This window comes from Lissotriton helveticus, chromosome 3_1 (assembly GCF_964261635.1).
Source record: "Lissotriton helveticus chromosome 3_1, aLisHel1.1, whole genome shotgun sequence".
Lineage (NCBI taxonomy): Eukaryota > Metazoa > Chordata > Amphibia > Caudata > Salamandridae > Lissotriton > Lissotriton helveticus.
The window spans coordinates 437,794,568-437,813,026 of NC_136061.1; the positions used below are offsets into that span (position 1 = coordinate 437,794,568).

Genomic DNA, 18,459 nt, shown 5'->3' on the forward strand with positions numbered 1-18,459 from the left:
CCGCCGCCACCAGAGTGACACGAACAGGGGGCTGAGGGGGGGGTTTGGCCGTTCCCCTCTCCGCAGGACGCAGCGCCCCTCCTCAGGGTTTAGCTGTCTCCGGCGGTGTTCTGACATCGAGCTCTGGTTCCCTCAAGTGCTGGGAATTTTCACTGCGTATAGGGAGGCACGTCTTCCCCGCTTCCAACGCGGTTCTTCAGCGGCTCCCTCTTGTCAAAGGTTCTATCCCAGCGCCCGCAGTCCCTTCTGACGGCAATGATTCTCAGGCATTGGGCGCGCCCGCCATCTTGTGCTTGGCTTGGGGCTCAGCTTCTTCCAGTTTATTGCCTAATCCTGGCTGTCTTCTTCTGTCTTATTGGTACTGCCTGGGTCCTCCAGCATTCCGCTACCAGCTCTTGGCTTTTTTATCTCGGTACTCCAACGTTTGGGCAGGATTATGCTGATTATTTCCCCTGACCTGCAAGAGCCTCACGAAAGTGCCGCCATCTTGCTTGTGCACCCTCTAGCACCCCCCTTCCCCAGACAGAAACTTCTTTGTTTTAAAGTGATGCGTAAAGTATACTGAAGTGTCTGACAATGATAAAAAAGTGTTGGGGAATAATGTCACTGGAGTTATATTGATCGTTGAGATTAAGACCATAGCGTTTATCACACTGCCATTCTGCTGTTACCCCATATTATTGGTATTGCATGTATCCCCTTATCTTGTCATTGCACCTCAGCTCTTGTCACGTGGTCACACTGCGTCCGGTTAGGAAATTCCATTTTACATACTCATGTTCTTAAGTTACCTTCTCTCCCTAAACACTATGACATTTGACACACATTCATTTGAAAGGCACATACACAATCCTATTAATCAAACTCAGTTTTGCTTACACTAGCACTTCGTATGCACTTGATCAAAACACCTTGAACATTCTGTACAAGGACTAAGTTAATCACGCAAGATATTGTTATTTATTTTGGCTTCTTGGCGACAAAGTTATCGCACTAGAATAAACAATAGAGGCCTGACTGGGGCTTCGGCTTGGTAATATGGATGATGTTATTATATACACAACATCAATCCTTTGTTTAGACAGAGGAGCATTTTGCTGGCACTGAGAGGTCAATCTATGCCTGAATTCCAGCTTAGTTGATTCCTGTTTACCTCATGCGAGGGATGCTGTCAAGCTCTGCACCAAGACAGGCAGCTTGATGACATTGAATCATAGTTAATGGGGAGTTAGATCACTGTACAGGGATTTGTCAGATTCCCTCACCCTAGACATGATAAGTTAGGATGCGCTAGGTAGGAGTACAATATATTACAGTACTTGTATGCAAGCATATATTTCCTGTAGTCAGCATAATGGTTGAACTGTTTATCTTTTTTACCATTATTGTAATGCTAATCACATTATTTTGTTTCTTTCTATTTATCATTGCAGCACCGGTATTTTATTCAAGAATCAGAGTGCTTAGAAAAATATTGAAACTCTTTTCTGTGCATTTTATGTGTATCTCTCTGGGTTTGAATAAGAAACTAGGTGAAAACGTTAGAAAGCTCTTACCACGATTCCTTGGGGAGTTAGGGTTGTCATGTTCTGAGGTTGCACATCCATTTGTTACCCTGTTAGGTTAGGGGACCAGATGGTGCACTGTGAGCTAGTAGGACTTTGCCAACAAATCCGGACGTTGTCCGTGGAATCAGTCTTGCACAGTTCTGATGGTTATGTTGTTTATCAAACACACAGTTTTACTTGGGAAAGTATAAGCCATACAACACTTCTACTCCCTGTTTCTGTTCCACTACTTGACCGTGTGGTGTGGTATCTCTGCTGTAATTTTTACAGTTAGGATCTCTTTTAAAGCTGGGTGGTAATAAGATACACACTGAAAATTTACAGTTGATTAGACCTCTTTTCTTTTAGATGCTTCACCTCATTTATATCAGGGGAGTGTGGTTTTCCTGATTGCATCCCCTCTAACGCCATTTCGACCAGTGTTTATTCTGTCTGGGTCCGCCATGTCAAGTTTGCCAGTCCTGGACGAAGAAAGTTCATTAAAGACCACCACATGCTAGGAGAAACTCCCTGTGTTCGGGGGCATATGTTAGCTTTTTCTCTGTAGATGGACCCCAGATTGGGGGTCCGTCTTTGGAAAAAAATGTCCCTAAACTTAGAAGATATCTTTACATTCGTCAGCCTGTTAAACTTTAAATAACACACTTAAGGCCTGAGTTGTAGTTTGGCAGGCAGGGCACTCCACCACCAACGTCCACTAAACTGATTGTCTGCCTGCTCTGTTTAGAGATGGGCAGACCACTTGTTTCTGCTGGTGGTGTTCCCAGTGGCTCTGCCGATGAAAACCTTACACTGATGTCCCAACACACTTGGGGCCATTCGTTAAAGTGCATCAGACGCCCACCCAATTTACAGGGGTTGGTTTGAGGTATGTTTTTTCCTCTTTGGGATCGCCTTGAAAAAAGTGCAAAAGAAAAATAACCCAGAGTTTCATTATTCTTTTTTTACAGAAACAAACTACTGCTTTGGGGGTTTATTGCTGTAAAAACATTTTTTTGAAACAGCATGAAACTTGGTGGCAGCTCAGCCATCAATTTTATTTTTTTGTTTTATATAGGGCATATTCAGCCCTGGGGCATTGGTGCACTTTACATGAGCATCAGTTACATTATACAAGGTCAGATTCATTTTTCGGACTCAGGGAGATTCATAGAATTACCCAGAATCACAGGATAATGAGCCGGCAACGGGACTCAACTCTAGTTCCCCAGTTCCAAAGTAGGCAGTTCTGGCCATAACGCCACAACCACTCCCCTCTGCTATGGTGGTGGCTCTCCGAAGATGCAGAGATTTCCGGCAGGCTGGCAGAGATCTCTAAATATGGCGAATGGAAATCTGCCAGGGTGGTGGAGGTAATGTCTTCCCGTAGGCTTTAGAGAGGTGGGCTTCCTGCCAAACTATAAATGAGGCCCATAGTCTGTTTAGCAGTATTGACCATTTAAATATGGATTGTGCTTTATTATTTTATTAACATATCATTAAATGTATTATTAAGGTGCAGAAGAATGTGCTCTTCATAAGTGCCGAAAATATAACTAGAGCATATTAAACAAAGATACAATTACTATGAGATAAGAGAACCATGGCTTCGTATAACAGTGTACATGGACTAAACTATTAGTTGTGTTATAACATGTTAGACTCCTCTACCTAAAGTATATCAATAAAACATGTATTTTAGTTCACTGGTAGCTACGGGTAGTAAAATGTTTTCCTTTTTAATCTGCCGTTTTGAAGTTCAAGTTCCAAAATTTGTATAGCGCACTACTCACCCAGAGGGTCTCAAGGCGCTTGAGGGAGGGAGGTGCTTTACTTATCAAATATCCAAGTTTTTAGTTGCTTTCTGTAGGAGAGGTGGTTCTGTGTAAGGCGGAGGTGGGTGGGGAGAGAGTTCCAGGTTTTGGCCGCTAAGTAAGAGAAGGATCTTCCTCCCATGGTGGATCTGTGGATGCGTGGAATGGCGGCGAGGGCTTGATTGGACGATCGTAGTTGGCGGGAGGGGGTGTAGAAGGAGAGTCACGTGTTGAGGCATTCGGGTCCTAGGTCGTAGAGAGCTTTGTGTGCGTGGGTGAGGAGACGGAATGTTATTCTCTTGTTGACAGGGAGCCAGTGGAGGTCTTTGAGGTGGCCGGAAATGTGTGCTTGCAGAGGGATGTCCAATATGAGTCTGGCTGAGGCGTTTTGGATGCGTTGGAGTTTTTTCTGTAGTTTGGCTGTGGTTCCGGCATACAGGGTGTTTTCCTAATCCAGTCTGCTCGTGACCAGTGCGTGGGTGACCATCTTTCTTGTTTCGGTGGGGATCCAACGGAAGATTTTTTTGAGCATGCGTAGGGTGTTGAAGCAAGATGATGAGACGGCGTTGACTTGTCTGGTCATCGAGAGGGAGGAGTCCAGGATGAAGCCCAGGTTATGTGCGTGGTTCGTAGGTATGGGTGCGGTTCCCAGGGCCGGTGGCCACCATGAGTCGTCCCAGGCAGAGGGGGATGATCCTAAGATGAGAACTTCTGTTTTGTCCGAATTTAATTTTAAACGGCTGTTTTTCATCCACTCGGCTACTTCTTTCATTCCATCGTGTAAGTTGGTTTTGGCGGTGTTTGGGTCTTTGGTGAGGGAGAGGATTAACTGGGTGTCGTCTGCGTAGGAGATGATGTTGAGGTTGTGTTGGCGTGCGATGGATGCGAGGGGACTCATGTATACGTTGAAGAGGGTGGGGCTGAGTGATGATCCTTGTGGTACGCCGCAGATGGCTTCGGTGGCCTCTGATTTGAAAGTGGGGAGGCGGACTCTCTGGGTTCTTCCGGCGAGGAACGAGGTGATCCATTCCAGTGCTTTTCCTTGTATTCCGACGTTGCTGAGGCGTTGTATGAGGGTGCTATGACAGACTGTATCGAAGGCTGCGGAGAGGTCAAGTAAGATGAGGGCAACTGTTTCTCCGTTGTCTAGTAGTGTTCGAATGTCGTCTTATGCTGCGATGAGGGCGGTCTCGGTGCTGTGTTTGGCTCGGAAGCCGGACTGTGAAGGGTCGAGGGATTTGTTGGATTCGAGGAAGGCGGCGAGCTGACTATTGAAGGCTTTCTCAATGACTTTGGCAGGGAATGGGAGGAGCGAGATGGGGCGGTAGTTCTTAAGTTCGGTGGGGTCTGCAGTGGGTTTCTTCAGAAGGGCGCTGAGTTCGGCGTGTTTCCAGTTTTCCGGGAAGGTAGCGGTGTTGAAGGAGCAGTTGATGACCTCGCGGAGATGGGGTGCGATGATGGAGTCTGCTTTGTTGAAGATGTGGTGGGGACATGGGTCGGTTGGTGATCCTGAGTGGATGGAGTTCATCAGGCGGATGGTGTCGTCTGTGGTGATTGGGTTCCAGGCGCAGAGGTTGTTAGAATGCGGTTTAGGTTCGGAGGTGGGTGGAGTGGACTGGTCTTTGGACTGCTTTTCAAAGCTGTTGTGTATTTCGGCTATTTTTTTGTCGAAGAATGAGGATAGGGAGTCGCAGAGGTCTTGGGAGGGAGTGATGTCGTTGGTGCTGGCGGTGGGGTTTGTAAATTCTTTGACGATGTTGAATAGTTCCTTGCTGTTTTGGGCATTGTTGTCAAGTCGATCCTTGAATGCTGATTTCTTGGTGGAGCGGATCAATTGGTGGTGTTTGCGGGTGGCGTTCTTGAAGGTGGCTAGGTTGTCAGTGGATGGGTTTTTTCTCCAGGTTTTCTCTAGAGTACGACAGAACTTCTTGGATTTCTTTAGATCCTCGTTGAACCAGGGGGCTTTTTTGCTGCTTTGCTTGATTAGATGGTTTTTCAAGGGTGCTAGTTCGTTGGCGCTGTGGGTGATCCATTGTGTGAGGTTAATGGCTGCTTGGTTTCGGTCCGATGATTTGGCAGGGGGGTTTTGGTGAAGTGATGTGAGGAGCTGGTCGGTGGTGATTTTGTTCCAGTTTCTTCGAGGAATGGGTTGTTGGGGGTTGTGGGTCGTGGCCTTTTTGTAGTAGAAGTGAACGCAGCTGTGGTCCGTCCAATGGAGAGCTGTGGTTGATCGAAGGAGATGTGCTTGCTGGAGGTGAAGATAGGGTCGAGCGTGTGTCCGGCAGAGTGGGTGGGGGTGTCGACAAGTTGTTTGAGTCCGAGATTGGCTAGGTTGTCCAGAAGAGTGGTGGTGTTGTTATCGTTTTTCTTTTCCAGGTGGAAGTTGAGGTCTCCCAGTAGAATGTAGTCCTCGGAGGGGAGGGCGTGAGGGGTGATGAAGTCAGTGATGTCTTCGCTGAATAATGTGCGGGGTCCGGGTGGTCTATAGATGAGGGTGCCTCTGAGTGTGGTTTTGGGGTTGGTGTGAATCTGGAAGTGCAGGTGTTCGGTGGTAGCGAGGTTATCGTCGGAACTGGTCGTGATGCAGATGGTGTTCTTATGGACGATGGCGATGCCTCCTCCTGTTTGGTTGGTGCGATCTTTTCGGATAATCTTGTAGGTGTCCGGGATGGCTATGGCGATGTCGGGCGCTGATGAGGCGTTCATCCATGTTTCTGTAAGGAAGGCGACGTCCGGCGATGTGGTGTCGAGTAGGTTCCAGAGTTCAATGGAGTGTCTGTGGACTGAGCGGGTGTTGAGTAGGATGCATTTTAGGTGGTTAGTGTTGGAGCTTTCCTTGGAGTTTGTGGGTTTGGTGTGGGTCTTGATGCTGTCGAACTTGCAGGAGTGGCAGGTGAAGGGTCCATGGGTGTGTCCTGGGGCGACTTGGTAGCAGTTTGGAAGTCGGCCGGGGTTAAGGGCAGAGAGGGTTGCAGCGTCGTATGTTATGCGGGTGGAGTAGGGAGTGCGGGAGGCAGGGGGTATGGCACTGGGCGCGGTCCAGGCGCGGACGGGCGTAGACGGGCTTACCTTTGGCGCGCCTTCGGCGCGCATGGGGCGCGCCCGCTGCGCGCAAAAGCATCTGACATATGCGGATAGTGGGGTGGGAGGGGCGAGGGAGGAGCAGCTTGGGAGGCGGGAGCGGGGGTAGATCCGGGCAGGGAGTCACAACAACAACAACAAAATGGCAGCAAGCCAAAATCGAAACAGGATTGGGGCACAATCACAGAGAGCGCGATACAAATGGCAGTGGCACCGGCACAATCAGGCAACAATGATTTCTTCAGGCAGCACAGCACAATTGAAAAGAATGTAAAGCGCACTCTGGCAGTCTCGCCCTACGAAATAATTATGATTAGCGATTCATTAAACAGTCAGGCAATCTAGCGCTACGATATGATATTGAAATCGATCTGGCAATAGCAATAGTGGGAGCAAGGCGAGGTAGCAGGCAGCAGTTTGGCGGTATAGCGCTACGATACCAGGTAGAGCAGGGGATCAGCGTGAGGAGCGGCCGCTTCTGATGGGAACAGGAGGTGTTCTTTGCCTGCAATGTGTGGAGGAGATGGGGACGTGGTTTCACAGCTATTGTCTCTAATGTTCAGTTAGCACATTTCAGATATACAACATATATTGATACTCTGGTGAGTTTATTCAGTTTTGCTGATATTCTTTCCAAATTAGATCAATGTTGCACCCTGTCTGAATAGGCACCACAATCCTTGTCACGGTAAGTCAAATACACAACCTGAATTAACCTGTGCTCACCCTCTGGTAGCTACGCACAGAGCAGTTAAGCCTAAGTTAAGACACAATGTGTAAAGTATTTGTGCGACACTTTAGTTACAGTAACACAGTGAATACACCACAAAAAGACTCCACACCAGTTTAAAAAAAGACAATATTTATCTGAGTAAAACAAGACAAAAATGTAGAAAAATACAATAAATAGAAGTTCAAATCAGCAATGCAGGTAGCAAAGTGGCAGTCCCTTCGTTAGGGGTGACTTATATGTAATAAAAGGGAAGGATTGGGCCTAGCAAGTAGGTCAACTTGCCAAGTCCAAATGGCAGTTTAAAACTGCACACACAGGCTCTGCAGCGGCAGCCTTAAGCCATATTTTAAGGGCTGCTGAGCTGGGTGGCAGAATCAGTATTGCCAGCCCACTAGTAGTATGTAATTTACAGACCCTGGGCACAGGCAGTGCACTTTACTCTAGGGACTTAAAAGCAAATTACATCTGCCAATTGTGGTTACGTCAATGTTACCATGTTTAGAGTACAGAACTGATGCATTTTAGCACTGGTTAGCAGTGGTAAAGTGCCCAGAATCCTAAAGCCAGCTAAAATGAAGTCAGCAAAACAGGAGGTCAGAAGGCAAAAAGTCTGGGGAAACCACACCAAGGATTATAGTTGAAGAATTATTACACAAACTGGTATGTTTCCAGGATCATCTCTAGTAAATGCATATCAGTGTCTTGGTCTCTGATGTGAAGGGTGGCAGTCTGACCCTTTGGTTTCTTCCCCTGCTAAAGGAACAGATAAGTTTGAGAGCAAATACTTGTATGCAAATCTCGTGAAATTCTTCTGATGAGGGTGTTGTGGGAGACACTGTGGAAGGATGCGTAGAGCTCAAGCAGGATGAGAGTTACTGTTTCTCCTCAGTCCAGTATGATTGGAGTGTCGTTTGTGGCCGTGATGAGTGCTGTTTCGGTGCTGTGGTCCTTTCTTGAATCCTAATTCAGTGCTGTCTAGAAGGTGGTGAAGTTTCAGGTGGCCTGTTAGTTGCTTGTTGATGGTCTTCTCAATCACTTTGGCTGGATAGGCGATCTGGGAGCTGTGTCGGAAGTTGCTCAGTTGATTCCGGACAGCTGTGGGCTTCTTGAGGAGGATGTTGATTTCTAAAAGTTTTAATTCATCTGGGAAAGTGGTGGAAGGAGGTGTTGATGATGTTGGTCAGAGTGGTGCTGATTGGTAATTGTTAGACCTGTCAGCCCAAGGGTGGTCGTACGCCGCATTTTTCCCCCTTACTGCTTCAGTTTCTACCACCATTTTTTTGTTAGACCTAGGACTCTGGGTGCCTTACCGCTACTGAACAGTGCTGAGGTGCAGGTGCTCTCTCCTAACAATATGGTTGCCATAGGCCCCTGCTAATGCGGTGTGGCCACTGTCCTTCTGCGCGCTCGTAGTTGGGATCAGGCTGAGACATAATGTTACTGTAACCCTGAGCTTCCCGCTTCTTGTCACTAGAGAAGCCACCACAGAGACCTCAGAGCCTTCTAGAATCTTCCCACCCCCCAGGCTGGCACCACAACTTGCCGCGTTTTTGTAGGGTCATGTGACCTCTGGTTATAAAGGTAAGGGAGGGTAAACCTGACAGTGAGTTGGAGCTATACTGGACCTAGGGACCCTCCGCCGGAGTATAGGCTGCTGAGCTAGGGGGAGGCTACACTACTGGGGCTGACTGACCATAGGCCTGCTGCCACAAGACAGCTGAGTAATCCTGCCAGCCTGCTGTCCTTACCCAGTGTGAGGGGAACCCAGGGTGCCAACTCCAGTGTGCCTGCTCAAGGCTACCATTCTTCACCCTATTACTACCAACTCCCTCTTCACCTAAACCCTGCAACCAACTCTTGGAAATCCTGCCTGTTCTCTGCGGCCAGCGCCAGGTCTGGGAAGCCCCAAAGTAAGCGCTGGGTCATCTAAGCGCTAGACTTCAAGAACTTGCCACCTGCTGCTAGTGCTGGGCTACCTAAGCGCTAGACTGGAAGAATCTGCTGCTCTCCCGCTAGCTCTGTGTTAATTAGGCACTGCCCTGAAGGAATTTGCAGTGTCCTGTGAGCACTCAGGCTGTGCCCCCTTCTGCTGCTGCCTGCTGGCACTGCTGCTGGGTGCACCTGCTTGTGCCCTTATTACCAAGCGCTGTGCCTACCGAAGCGCTGTTTGCCCCAGATCACTGCCGCTGCCCATGTACCTGTGACTCCGCCCTGTGCCTGACGAAGCGCTGTTGGCCCCAGAGCACCGCCACCGCCCGTGGAACATTGAGCAGGCGTTATGCCTGTGGGTGACTGCTGACTGCCTGAGAATTTTGCCGCAGTCCCGCGTGCCAAGAGAGGAGGTGGCGTTGTGCCGGAATCACCGCCAAGGCGCTGAGGAGGAGAACGGCCACACGACCAGGAATCCCGCTGCGGCCCCGGAGCTTAAGTTGTCTCTCCTCCCTCCTGTCCCCGAACTCCTCCGCCGATAAGCTCCTCACTGACACACTACTGCCTGCCTGGAATGTCTTCCTGGCAACACATTTATGTGCAGTAGGTCCAGCTCTCCTGGAGCGTCTTGCTCTCCCTGCCCCTTGTTGCCTCTCCCTCCCGGGTGGGCCAATGCCCATGCTCTCAAGCTCTTCTGAAGCTCCCCTCTCTCTCTCTTGGCACCTCGCTTGAAGAACACCCCCTTCCCCTGGCAGAACTCCCTAAGCTGTGCCACCATGTACGTTTCTAGGTTGGCCAGCTCGAACTCCATCCTGCTAGGTAGGGCCTCTGACAATTCCAGGGAAAACCACTAGGACGTAGGTAACAGGCTTAACACAGACGCATTCACAATCGGGCAATTAGGGAGAATTTTAAGCTTGCAGTAAAACAGGTGTCAGATTGCGGCACACGCTGAGTCAGTGTAGGGTGCTGCACAAGCACAAGTCCTAATCCCACCGCTGAACACCAGTGTTGGACCCGGAAGGTCCCAGGGACCACCGACTCCAACGCGGTAGCTTGGAGCGTAGTGGGAAGGCACTCCGAGAACTATGTGTTAAGTAGTTGTGCAGCACACACACACACACTGACCCAGTAATGTACACGCAATGAAAAGACACCACTCTAGGTTCATTGGCAAAAACAAGTATTTTTATCTCTCTTTGGTCAGGATTAGAAATCGCAAAACTCGCACGGGGTGCAGAATAGACTGTTTCTACAACTGCATGTTATTACAGATAACATTTCTGGTACATGTGTTCACCGACAGTAACACTTCTCATTTTCAGGGTCAACATAGCCAACATTCCTTATGCAAACATCAATAAAGGCAACATCTCCTTTGCACATTTCCAAAAACACTTCCTATGCACAGATTCAAGGCAAGTGAACATTTTCTAACATTTGGGAAATACAGGTAAACATTCTATGGCTGGTCTCAGCTCTACGCAGGCTCAAGGAAGTCACTCCCGTTGGTGTGTGTTGGTTCTGAGATGAGATGACTGAGTCTGCTGTTGCTCAAGCTTTTGAGGAGTGCTGTTGAGCCGGGGCTATTTCAGTCTTCCAGGTGAAAGTTGAGGTCACCAAGGAGAATGTAGGCTCTGGAGTCAATGGTGAGCGAAGTGATGAAGTCTGTGATGAGGTTGGTAAATGTGGCTCACGGTCCGGGTGGTTGGTAGGCGAGGGGTGTGTTAGGGTGAAGTTTTTGGAGATTTGCAGCTTGAAGTGTAGGTGTTCCATGAATTGGGTGATGTTTTCTGTGGAGTTTGTGCATTTGAAAGATTCTTGAGCTTAAAGCACCTCATCTCAGTGTGTTTTATATTTTCATTAAGCCTATGGCTGTAATGTTTTTGGCTCATTATGTAACTCCATTTAGAGGCTGTCATCTTCAGATTCCTAGTCTTTCTTTACCTTGATTGAATGGTGTAGCTCCTGACATAGAGAAGAGCAGAGAGACTTAGCATTCTCTGAAGTGGTCCATAGTTTGATTAGGATTGGGCATTTTTTTTGTATTTCACAAAATAAAAACTTGCTGGACTATGACAGAAACCCATAACAACTTCAGCATAATCAATCCCTCAGTCCTTATTGTTACTCCTCCCAAGCCTGACAATAAATAGGCCAGGAAAAGATGATCTAGTACTCTAGAAGAATTGATGGTTATTAAAATAGAATACATATGCCCCAGATGTCCCGTAAACTGGCTACGTGTTCACCGGCCTCCCTCCTTCCAGCCTGTGACAGTCTCCACTGCCATAGATCTGGGTGAGTCTCAGTCACCCCATGGTCCACCAGCTCTTAATGCCCAAGCGTGGAACTTGTTTCTGTTGAGTGCTGGCAGAATGCTAGTGTGCCGTCTTCTGCTCTCTCACTCAGACACTGTATCCCAGCAGTGCACTGCTAGCAGCCACTAGTGGCCGCTGCTTAATCAGGGAGGCGAGGTGGGGGGAGGGGAGTTGGGGGATACATGGAAAAAAACCACATACCTGCAGGCCAGCCACCGCCTCTTGGTCCTCTATGGCTCTTCGGTCGCCTCCTGGAGCAGGAATTAGGAACCAGGAAGCACACAGTCTCCCAGACTCCCCTAGCCAATCATGACGCTGCATTAGAGAGGGACTGGGAGGCTGTGCATGTTCTCTGGACAGGCTGTGCAATACAGCCGGTGGAGAAAATGCAAAGTGCGCATGACTGTTTGGCCGGACCAAGACGGCCGGCCAAACTGCCATGCTCACTTAGAGTGTGCTCACCACTCCTCCCTCTGGCACTTTCACTGGACAGCCAAGCCGTGCCCCAATTTTGCAATTTTCACCCCGAGTGGGCTGGGTATGCTCCGACGTGAGTCCCAGGCTCTCCACACCACTGGAGTCAAGCTATCCAGGCTGATGAAGGCTGATAGCCAGAAACCGGTCCTTGGATGCTTGATTCCGGTCTGGGAAAGACATGGCTTGGTAGTTCGGACTGGACTGTTCCCATGAGGCACAGGGTCAGAGCTGATTTGCATATAGCCAGTGTCTAACCCAGGGTGGTGTTGAGTGCAAAAAAACGATGGATTTAGGCCCAGATCCTTGTACTGGGATGAATGTATGACACTGTTCTACATTCTGTCCATCAACTGTGTTTTTTGCAATTTTCACCCCGAGTGGGCTGAGTATGCTCAGACGTGAGTCCCAGGCTCTCCACACCACTGGAGTCAAGCTATCCAGGCTGATGAAGGCTGATAGCCAGAAACCGGTCCTTGGATGCTTGATTCCGGTCTGGGAAAGACATGGCTTGGTAGTTCGGACTGGGCTGTTCCCATGAGGCACAGGGTCAGAGCTGATTTGCATATAGCCAGTGTCTAACCCAGGGTGGTGTGGAGTGCAAAAAAACGATGGATTTAGGCCCAGATCCTTGTACTGGGATGAATGTATGACATTGTTCTACATTCTGTCCATCAACTGTGTTTTTTGCAATTTTCACCCCGAGTGGGCTGGGTATGCTCAGACGTGAGTCCCAGGCTCTCCACACCACTGGAGTCAAGCTATCCAGGCTGATGAAGGCTGATAGCCAGAAACCGGTCCTTGGATGCTTGATTCCGGTCTGGGAAAGACATGGCTTGGTAGTTCGGACTGGACTGTTCCCATGAGGCACAGGGTCAGAGCTGATTTGCATATAGCCAGTGTCTAACCCAGGGTGGTGTGGAGTGCAAAAAAACGATGGATTTAGGCCCAGATCCTTGTACTGGGATGAATGTATGACATTGTTCTACATTCTGTCCATCAACTGTGTTTTTTGCAATTTTCACCCCGAGTGGGCTGGGTATGCTCAGACGTGAGTCCCAGGCTCTCCACACCACTGGAGTCAAGCTATCCAGGCTGATGAAGGCTGATAGCCAGAAACCGGTCCTTGGATGCTTGATTCCGGTCTGGGAAAGACATGGCTTGGTAGTTTGGACTGTTCCCATGAGGCACAGGGTCAGAGCTGATTTGCATATAGCCAGTGTCTAACCCAGGGTGGTGTGGAGTGCAAAAAACGATGGATTTAGGCCCAGATCCTTGTACTGGGATGAATGTATGACATTGTTCTACATTCTGTCCATCAACTGTGTTTTTTGCAATTTTCACCCCGAGTGGGCTGGGTATGCTCAGACGTGAGTCCCAGGCTCTCCACACCACTGGAGTCAAGCTATCCAGGCTGATGAAGGCTGATAGCCAGAAACCGGTTCTTGGATGCTTGATTCCGGTCTGGGAAAGACATGGCTTGGTAGTTCGGACTGGAGTGTTCCCATGAGGCACAGGGTCAGAGCTGATTTGCATATAGCCAGTGTCTAACCCAGGGTGGTGTGGAGTGCAAAAAAACGATGGATTTAGGCCCAGATCCTTGTACTGGGATGAATGTATGACATTGTTCTACATTCTGTCCATCATCTGTGTTTTTTGCAATTTTCACCCCGAGTGGGCTGGGTATGCTCAGACGTGAGTCCCAGGCTCTCCACACCACTGGAGTCAAGCTATCCAGGCTGATGAAGGCTGATAGCCAGAAACCGGTCCTTGGATGCTTGATTCCGGTCTGGGAAAGACATGGCTTGGTAGTTCGGACTGGACTGTTCCCATGAGGCACAGGGTCAGAGCTGATTTGCATATAGCCAGTGTCTAACCCAGGGTGGTGTGGAGTGCAAAAAAACGATGGATTTAGGCCCAGATCCTTGTACTGGGATGAATGTATGACATTGTTCTACATTCTGTCCATCAACTGTGTTTTTTGCAATTTTCACCCCGAGTGGGCTGGGTATGCTCAGACGTGAGTCCCAGCCTCTCCACACCACTGGAGTCAAGCTATCCAGGCTGATGAAGGCTGATAGCCAGAAACCGGTCCTTGGATGCTTGATTCCGGTCTGGGAAAAACATGGCTTGGTAGTTCGGACTGGACTGTTCCCATGAGGCACAGGGTCAGAGCTGATTTGCATATAGCCAGTGTCTAACCCAGGGTGGTGTGGAGTGCAAATAAACGATGGATTTAGGCCCAGATCCTTGTACTGGGATGAATGTATGACATTGTTCTACATTCTGTCCATCAACTGTGTTTTTTGCAATTTTCACCCCGAGTGGGCTGGGTATGCTCAGACGTGAGTCCCAGGCTCTCCACACCACTGGAGTCAAGCTATCCAGGCTGATGAAGGCTGATAGCCAGAAACCGGTCCTTAGATGCTTGATTCCGGTCTGGGAAAGACATGGCTTGGTAGTTCGGACTGGACTGTTCCCATGAGGCACAGGGTCAGAGCTGATTTGCATATAGCCAGTGTCTAACCCAGGGTGGTGTGGAGTGCAAAAACACGATGGATTTAGGCCCAGGTCCTTGTACTGGGATGAATGTATGACATTGTTCTACATTCTGTCCATCAACTGTGTTTTTTGCAATTTTCACCCGAGTGGGCTGGGTATGCTCAGACGTGAGTCCCAGGCTCTCCACACCACTGGAGTCAAGCTATCCAGGCTGATGAAGGCTGATAGCCAGAAACCGGTCCTTGGATGCTTGATTCCGGTCTGGGAAAGACATGGCTTGGTAGTTCAGACTGGACTGTTCCCATGAGGCACAGGGTCAGAGCTGATTTGCATATAGCCAGTGTCTAACCCAGGGTGGTGTGGAGTGCAAAAAAACGATGGATTTAGGCCCAGATCCTTGTACTGGGATGAATGTATGACATTGTTCTACATTCTGTCCATCAACTGTGTTTTTTGCAATTTTCACCCCGAGTGGGCTGGGTATGCTCAGACGTGAGTCCCAGGCTCTCCACACCACTGGAGTCAAGCTATCCAGGCTGATGAAGGCTGATAGCCAGAAACCGGTCCTTGGATGCTTGATTCCGGTCTGGGAAAGACATGGCTTGGTAGTTTGGACTGTTCCCATGAGGCACAGGGTCAGAGCTGATTTGCATATAGCCAGTGTCTAACCCAGGGTGGTGTGGAGTGCAAAAAACGATGGATTTAGGCCCAGATCCTTGTACTGGGATGAATGTATGACATTGTTCTACATTCTGTCCATCAACTGTGTTTTTTGCAATTTTCACCCCGAGTGGGCTGGGTATGCTCAGACGTGAGTCCCAGGCTCTCCACACCACTGGAGTCAAGCTATCCAGGCTGATGAAGGCTGATAGCCAGAAACCGGTTCTTGGATGCTTGATTCCGGTCTGGGAAAGACATGGCTTGGTAGTTCGGACTGGAGTGTTCCCATGAGGCACAGGGTCAGAGCTGATTTGCATATAGCCAGTGTCTAACCCAGGGTGGTGTGGAGTGCAAAAAAACGATGGATTTAGGCCCAGATCCTTGTACTGGGATGAATGTATGACATTGTTCTACATTCTGTCCATCATCTGTGTTTTTTGCAATTTTCACCCCGAGTGGGCTGGGTATGCTCAGACGTGAGTCCCAGGCTCTCCACACCACTGGAGTCAAGCTATCCAGGCTGATGAAGGCTGATAGCCAGAAACCGGTCCTTGGATGCTTGATTCCGGTCTGGGAAAGACATGGCTTGGTAGTTCGGACTGGACTGTTCCCATGAGGCACAGGGTCAGAGCTGATTTGCATATAGCCAGTGTCTAACCCAGGGTGGTGTGGAGTGCAAAAAAACGATGGATTTAGGCCCAGATCCTTGTACTGGGATGAATGTATGACATTGTTCTACATTCTGTCCATCAACTGTGTTTTTTGCAATTTTCACCCCGAGTGGGCTGGGTATGCTCAGACGTGAGTCCCAGCCTCTCCACACCACTGGAGTCAAGCTATCCAGGCTGATGAAGGCTGATAGCCAGAAACCGGTCCTTGGATGCTTGATTCCGGTCTGGGAAAAACATGGCTTGGTAGTTCGGACTGGACTGTTCCCATGAGGCACAGGGTCAGAGCTGATTTGCATATAGCCAGTGTCTAACCCAGGGTGGTGTGGAGTGCAAATAAACGATGGATTTAGGCCCAGATCCTTGTACTGGGATGAATGTATGACATTGTTCTACATTCTGTCCATCAACTGTGTTTTTTGCAATTTTCACCCCGAGTGGGCTGGGTATGCTCAGACGTGAGTCCCAGGCTCTCCACACCACTGGAGTCAAGCTATCCAGGCTGATGAAGGCTGATAGCCAGAAACCGGTCCTTAGATGCTTGATTCCGGTCTGGGAAAGACATGGCTTGGTAGTTCGGACTGGACTGTTCCCATGAGGCACAGGGTCAGAGCTGATTTGCATATAGCCAGTGTCTAACCCAGGGTGGTGTGGAGTGCAAAAACACGATGGATTTAGGCCCAGGTCCTTGTACTGGGATGAATGTATGACATTGTTCTACATTCTGTCCATCAACTGTGTTTTTTGCAATTTTCACCCGAGTGGGCTGGGTATGCTCAGACGTGAGTCCCAGGCTCTCCACACCACTGGAGTCAAGCTATCCAGGCTGATGAAGGCTGATAGCCAGAAACCGGTCCTTGGATGCTTGATTCCGGTCTGGGAAAGACATGGCTTGGTAGTTCAGACTGGACTGTTCCCATGAGGCACAGGGTCAGAGCTGATTTGCATATAGCCAGTGTCTAACCCAGGGTGGTGTGGAGTGCAAAAAAACGATGGATTTAGGCCCTGATCCTTGTACTGGGATGAATGTATGACATTGTTCTACATTCTGTCCATCAACTGTGTTTTTTGCAATTTTCACCCCGAGTGGGCTGGGTATGCTCAGACGTGAGTCCCAGGCTCTCCACACCACTGGAGTCAAGCTATCCAGGCTGATGAAGGCTGATAGCCAGAAACCGGTCCTTGGATGCTTGATTCCGGTCTGGGAAAGACATGGCTTGTTAGTTCGGACTGGACTGTTCCCATGAGGCACAGGGTCAGAGCTGATTTGCATATAGCCAGTGTCTAACCCAGGGTGGTGTGGAGTGCAAAAAAACGATGGATTTAGGCCCAGATCCTTGTACTGGGATGAATGTATGACATTGTTCTACATTCTGTCCATCAACTGTGTTTTTTGCAATTTTCACCCCGAGTAGGCTGGGTATGCTCAGACGTGAGTCCCAGGCTCTCCACACCACTGGAGTCAAGCTATCCAGGCTGATGAAGGCTGATAGCCAGAAACCGGTCCTTGGATGCTTGATTCCGGTCTGGGAAAGACAGTGGAGAAGTGTGGCTCACTGGTTAGAAGCGGCAGACCCTGAAGCAGAGGTCGGCCTGGGACCAGGGTTCAATTCCCGACGCGGCAGGGTCTTGGGTCAATATCCGCGGACTCGATAATTCTCGCTTAGGTGCCTACGCTAATCATGGGTCCCACTCTGCAACTCTGGGCAATAGCTTGCTTAATCTCCACAACGGCCCCAGCAACGCCGGGGATGCCTGACTTCACCTTGGGGTGCCCTCTCACAGGGAAAGCCAGGACGGGTTCCCCAGCGGTATACAGCGCCAGGACACCACGTAACGAGGTAACAGTGCGCTTTACAAGTATACATACATTACATGGCTTGGTAGTTCGGACTAGACTGTTCCCATGAGGCACAGGGTCAGAGCTGATTTGCATATAGCCAGTGTCTAACCCAGGGTGGTGTGGAGTGCAAAAAAACGATGGATTTAGGCCCAGATCCTTGTACTGGGATGAATGTATGACATTGTTCTACATTCTGTCCATCAACTGTGTTTTTTGCAATTTCCAACCCACACCTAAGCAGAAACGGAAAAATAACTTAATAATAACATTGCATTATTGCATCATTTTATTTTTCCTTTTTAAACTACTCACAGAACAGTGAGGTAACGCTCCGCCACTGCGAGCGGCACGCTCTTTCTGCTTTCCTCCTGCTTGTGTTGATGGCGCCAGCTACTTTCGGGCTGCTGCATTTGATGAAGAGACACTCACTCTGATTGAGCAGGATTTGATTGACAGTGACAAGGTCGTGAGGTGGAGGCTAGACCCTTCTCAGGCATTTCCCTGGGAGGCTGGAAGGGTGGGGCATGGTTTGCAGTGGTAGGGACCGGTTTTGTTACTGGGGGGGTGGTTTTGCAGCCGTGCTGCAATATCACCCCAGTAACAAAAGTGGTTCCCTAGGGGCTGGTCCTAGAAAATTGCCAGGACTGCTTCGGGTTCCTAGTCTGGCCCTGTTTGTCAGTGTGGCTTGGAACCTCCAAAGCAATGTCATTGCTGCTTGCTTCCTTCCTGCTGCGGAAAACCTAGTATTCTCACGCAGCCCATGTCAGTGTTGAAACACTAGGAATTTTCAAAGATAGACAAACCATGCGCTTCACTTCTATGAGACTCTGTCAGTCAACATCAATGTTTCTGGGATGAACCTGCGTGAAGCATCGTTCCTCTGGGAT

At 49.2% G+C, this 18,459-nt stretch overlaps 1 protein-coding gene across 2 annotated transcripts in view; it reads left to right on the forward strand.

The window, feature by feature from the left end:
* The window catches only part of MDH1B (malate dehydrogenase 1B), a 277,259-nt gene that overhangs the window by 150,880 nt on the left and 107,920 nt on the right, over positions 1-18,459 (forward strand). The gene's annotated exons all lie outside the window — the stretch shown is intronic.